Source organism: Myxine glutinosa, chromosome 14 (assembly GCF_964187855.1).
Source record: "Myxine glutinosa chromosome 14, kmMyxGlut1.1, whole genome shotgun sequence".
NCBI classification, from domain to species: Eukaryota; Metazoa; Chordata; class Myxini; order Myxiniformes; family Myxinidae; genus Myxine; species Myxine glutinosa.
The window spans coordinates 21818565-21824564 of NC_136274.1; the positions used below are offsets into that span (position 1 = coordinate 21818565).

Sequence of the window (6000 nt, forward strand, 5' to 3'; positions counted from 1 at the left end):
CGCAGCATCTCTTATTGTCTTATCTGCTCGAAGTTCAACAGCCAAGACAACTGTTTCACGGGTACGACTGCCTTTTATGAATTTTGAAGCACGCTGGCAAAAAATGCATTTATCATCGTAGACCGTTGAAGTTGATCCTGTCTCTTCCCGTGATGATCGCCGTCGCACCGCATCGCCAGTATCAACTGAAGAACTTCTAGCTGCATTGGTCAAAGTAGCTAGGTGGTTTTTGTGAGTGAAGTCTGATCTACAAGCCCTATGGTATAATATTGGAATATTAGGAAGTTCAACTGCGCCTTCTTGGACTAGCTTTAGAATTGGATAAAAGTTTCTAACTGCGGCTGCGTCACACAATGTCTTCCAAGAACTGTTGCCCGCTGCCTTGCTTAGTTCAGAGAGTGGCGACTTCTTGCTGCACAGGATGCACGTTCCGGACTCAGGTTCAATCTTCGCCCGTTTCGCCTCGACACCGGCCATCTCAGCTGAAAGAACAAAAAGACTGACGTTAGATTACTCCGATATCCGAAAAGCTCGCCAGCTTACACAGACATACTCATCCAAGTCAGTGAACATGTTAGATGGCGCCACAATACAACTCTATAATAGAGTTGTATGTGGCGCCATCTAACATGTTCACTTTTAGTTCTTAAGCCACCCACCCCCCCCCCCCCCCCTCAGAAATTAATCAGGTCACCGCAACAAATCTCAGACTGAGATATAGAATATAGAATATAGATATAGAATAGACTGACGTCACTTTCGGCACTGGGTTCTGTGGGTTGATTATCGGCGGGAAATTCCAACTGACATAGTTTCGGTTTGTGGAAAGTGCATGCCTTTTCATATATTTTTTGTGTACACTCGTGGTGGATGATATGTTTTAGTTTTTGAGTTATTTTTATAGACAGATAAACGGTGTAGCACAATGCATAATTTGGAAAATCATACCAGTGTTGTTTCACTAAAAAAAGTACAAGTCTAATAATAAAATATTGAAAAATATATGATTTTTTTTCGATAATTGATTTTTATAATAATTAATCTAAAACAAAATGCTTCATATTATTTTTTATTTAGACGGTACACATCGGACGTATATTTAGTCGTCAACCACACATCGATAGCTAGTATAGAAGTCCAGATACACGTGCAACAATGTACCCCACCAAATGGCATTTTCGAGCTGGGTGGTTTCAAAGATGGCGTCCATCCGGGCACTAAGCTACCGTTCTCAGATGTCCATCACACCTTTTCTGACACTTGAGACATTGGTCTAATGGAAAATCATAATGAGAATTACTCCCCCCCCCCCCCCCCCCCCACCGGAGCATTCACTTCAAAAAATGGCCGGTTGGCTCAAGGACTAGTAGTTGCTCTGAGACGTACTGATTCCGAATATTCCTTTGGTTTTGCTCTGCGATGAGTAGTACTCGAGTTATAAGAGGACAAACAAACAAACAAACAAACATACTTTACTGCTTTATATATATACTAGCAAGGATACCCGTCGACGACGGGTGCAAATTGGAAGGATTCTTAAAATGCATTAATTAAAGGTGAACGCTCTGACTATATCCCACAATGCCTAAGATTGGGGGTATTGATATCAGAAATTTTTCAGCCAAACAGACCTAAAACATAAAAAACAACTTTTGTACATACATTTTGTATCTATATATGTGCTATAATTTATATAAAATATAAACACTAAACATCATTATTCTCTTTCGACTGGATGGGAAGATAGTCGGCCTAGAAGTACCAATTCTGGAGATTCGCCTGTTTTGATTAAAAAGTTTTTCCAAAATAACGTTTTTTACAAACTATGAAAGAGCATCTTGTCCAATATGTGCCTTATACAAAAAATATATAGTCACAACTTACAGCGTTCGTCATCTGTGCCCTAGAGTGCCTCGGGGTAAACCACATTGCGTGTCTGATTGTTGGGTGCCAGGATGGTGAGTTTTACTGCACTGCCGGTCCGAGAGGCAGCCACATACAGCTGACCGTGTGAGAAGCAGGGGACAGAGAGGTCGACCCCTATTGTCTTGTAAGTCTGACCTTGAGCCTTATTGATGGTCATCGTAAAGCATGGTTTGCAGGGAAACTGGAGTCTCCGAAACTGGAACGGCAGCTCAGAGTCTGACGGAATGAACGCGATCCTCGGCAGAAGGACGACCTCTCCTTTGTATGGTCCACAGGAGATGGTGGCCTCGATGACATTGGCATGCAGGCGAGTTATGATGCAGCGTGTACCATTGGTGGTATTGAGTGGTTCCATATTTCGCAGGATCATGATGGGCACACCGAGTTTCAACTTGAGGAGGTGTGGTGGCATTCCTGACAGCTCGAGAGAACTGAGAAGCTCAACAGGGTAAGTGACTGCCTCCTCGTCACAGATGGCACTATCCACAGACTTGTATATCCTCTCATCGCCGGGAAACTCTCCCATGAACCAGTTGTTGAGCTGGTTGACATTGGTGTTCAGCGGAGAAAGAATTGCACGCTCAGCCAGCCATTCGGACCGGACTCCATTTGTGGTCAAGCAAGGGTAGACTTCAGCCTTCAGCTCCTCCATTGTGGAGACGACCTTGCCTATTTCAGGAGGAATCTCGATCGTGTCTGTTTCGGCCGAAAATGGTATCAGTCCATTGCCTATTTCCAGGAGCAGCTTAGAAAAGTCAGTGGCCCCTTCATCGCCAGACAGGTGAGCTCGCATGTTGGTGGTCAGGTGCTTGACAGTCACATGGCGCCACAGGTGGGACGTCCTCAGGCTGGCGTTGACAATGTTAGATCTGGTACCACTCTTGACCACTGGGAGGATCTGTCGGAAGTCTCCGCAGAGCAGTGTGGGAATTCCTCCCATAGGTTTCGTTACTCCTGTGATGTCCTGTAGTGTGTGGTCTACAGCTTCATAGGCTGACTTGTGAGTCATCGGGGCCTCATCCACAATGATGACAGCAACATCCTTAATGACCTTGGCCAATGCTGTTCCATGCTTGATGCTGCATGTTGGCTGCTCTTTGAAGTGCGTGTCGAGTGGGATCTTGAAGGTGCTGTGCAGCGTTTGTCCTCCCTGGAGCAGTGATGCGGCAATTCCACTGGACGCAGTAGCAAGAGCAATCTTGCCTCGTGAGCGAATTTTCTTCAGAATCGTGTTGATGACGAAGCTCTTTCCTGTGCCTCCTGCTGCATCTAGAAAGATGAGGTTGCTGCCCATGTTGCCATTGTTGATGTTACCCTGCTGCACAAGTTCAACGACTGCATTGTAGACCTGACGCTGTTCATCTGTCATTTGCTGTTGGAGATCATCAGCTTGGACAGCCAACTGCTCTTGGTTGTAGTCGACTTCCCTGAAGTATTCTCTCTCAAGCCTATCTTCTGTGCCCCTCTCTGGGGTAGGTAGGTCATACGAACTGAGATGACGACCGCCCATCATGATCACCTTGTCTTCGAGAGAGCAAAGCGCAAGGTTGTAGATGTGCTCGTTGTAGTCAGCAGCGGGATTGTCAACATTGCGACGGTGCTGAAATAGGTAGTCTTCAGAAAGGATTTCACGGAACATATCCCATAGCGTGCGTGGATTGCTAGGAAAACATGCGGTAAGGATGACTGCCATGAGACTCCGGAGGTTTGGTGCAGACTGGCTGATGCTTGCCTCATCCACAGCAAGGTAGAGGTGCTGGTCGTTTTCCAAGAGTCCCAATGCGAGACAGGCTTCATGGAAGGACAACTCTTGACCATCCACTGTCCTTAGAGCAGCAAAAGAGGATGGGCCATTGGGCCACATACTTCAGTCAGAAGAAGTCGAACGTAGTAACAGTCTCCCTGTCTCAGACTGATGCTGTAGATGCGGCCAATTGCCCGAGTCTTCCTTATTGTATGTGGTCCTTCGACCACCACTTCTCCCCGCTTGCGGCGGGTCCACTACTTGTGCGTCTTGTCCCACGTGTAGTACTCGGGCACCTCGTGGTATTTCAGCGTCTTGGCAAAATCGTCATGATTGCAGAGGTCAAAAAAGGCAGTCAGCGTAGTGGCTGGTGGTGGTCGCTCTGCCCTCTGTACGGTATTGTCCATATGGAAGTAGACTCACTGGCCATTCTCGAGGTGGACAGCTAGGCCAATGACTGGAGGGAAATGCTCGGAAATTGGGTGCTCTAGGATCCTCCAGACTGCCTCGCTGCTCCCAACGTAACGTGCATTCTGGAACTTAGCTACCTCATCCACTTGACGATTTCCGGCCTCGTCATTGGCTCGCTGCAGTTCAAACACTGCCTGATCGGTCCCCTTGTTGACATACTTTGTGATATACTTGATGCTCTTGATGCTGGAGCATATCTCAATGTTGATGTGGCAGTTGAATTGGCTGAGGAGGAACGGGTTGCAGGGTACCACCCACTGATTGGTGACTACCTGTACCACCCGTTTTCCCTGCTGGTACATCTTGATCTCCCCAGTGTAACCACCATCTTCTGGCTTCAGACGTCGGTATTTGGGGTAGCGTTGTTGGGTCAGCCGGGTCATACGTGAATGCCTCCCTTTTGTTACTTGGTGTCCGGGCCCGAGCTCGTGCTTCTGCAGTGCGGTGACGGTTTGCCTCGTGTTTTGCATCACACTCTTCCTCAGTCGCGTTTACTCACTGTTGTTGTTGCCGATGAGCCTGTTCATTGAGCCTGGTTGTTCGCTCCTCTTCGGTCACCTGTTGTCTCTCAGTCTGTTTTCGCTTAGCTGAAGCTGTCGTCGGACCAATGCAGCTCTTCCTTTTTCGGGGAATTTCGGAGATTTTGATCAGAAACTGCGTGGAATTAGGCCTGGGTCATCTAAAAGCAGAAAATCGAAAATCATGAAAAAGAGAGAAAATAGAAAATCATGAAGTGGAATTTAATTGAGAAACTGCGTCATGTAAAATCAGAGAATCCAGAATCAGAAAAAGCGATCAGAAACTGCGTGGAAGTCGGAAGTCATTGTCGTCAATTGAATGTCGCATTTATTTTTTATTCCCTGTCAAATGGCATTGGTCCCGCTTTCCGAACCCGGAAGTCGGAAGTCATTGTCGTCAAAGTTGAAAAATTAACGTTACAAAATACGCTGATGACGTCATAATTTTAAAACCCGAAGGTTTTTTTTTAACATTTAAGGTGTGCTGTAGTTTCTCTGGGACGTACTGATTCCGAATATGAAGTTGGAAAATTAACGTTCCGAAATACGCTGATGACGGCAAATTTTAAAACGCGAAGTGTTTTTAAATTTTAAGGTGTGCTGTAGTTGCTCTGAGACGTACTGATTCCGAATATGCCTTTGGTTTTGCTCTGCGATGAGTAGTTCTCGAGTTTAGAGGACAAACAAACAAACATACTTTACTGCTTTATATATATAGATATACTAGCAGAAGTACCCGGCATTGCCGGGCGGGGGAAGGGGGGGGGAGGGGAACGGGGGGGGGAGGGGAGGAGAGGGCGGGGAGGGGAGAAGAGGGGGGAGAGGAGAGGGGGAGAGGAGAGGGGGAGGGGAGAAGAGGGGGGAGGGGGAGGAGGAGAGGGGAGAAGAGGGGGGAGGGGGAGGAGGAGAGGGGAGAAGAGGGGGGATGGGGAGGGGGAGGAGGGGGGGGAGTGGAGGGGGAGGGGGAGGGAGGGAGTAGGGTGGAGGGGGAGGGGAGGGGAAGGGGAGGGGAGGGGGGAGTCAAGTCGGAAGTCATTGTCGTCAATTGAATGTCGCATTTATTTTTTATTCCCTGTCAAATGGCATTGGTCCCGCATTCCGAACCTGGAAGTCGGAAGTCATAGTCATCAAAGTTGAAAAATTAACGTTACGAAATACGCTGATGACGTCATAATTTTAAAACCCGAAGGTTTTTTAACATTTAAGGTGTGCTGTAGTTTCTCTGGGACGTACTGATTCCGAATATGAAGTTGAAAAATTAACGTTCCGAAATACGCTGATGACGTCATAATTTTAAAACGCGAAGTTTTAAAATTTTTAAGGTGTGCTGTAGTTGCTCTG

The 6000-nt window shown here is 47.0% G+C and overlaps 2 protein-coding genes across 4 annotated transcripts in view; both read left to right on the forward strand.

Annotated features, from left to right (window-relative positions):
• LOC137439479 (gamma-sarcoglycan) overlaps positions 1-6000 on the forward strand; it is a 434894-nt gene that overhangs the window by 352605 nt on the left and 76289 nt on the right. The window lies entirely within an intron of this gene.
• CHM (CHM Rab escort protein) overlaps positions 1-6000 on the forward strand; it is a 1037168-nt gene that overhangs the window by 271334 nt on the left and 759834 nt on the right. The gene's annotated exons all lie outside the window — the stretch shown is intronic.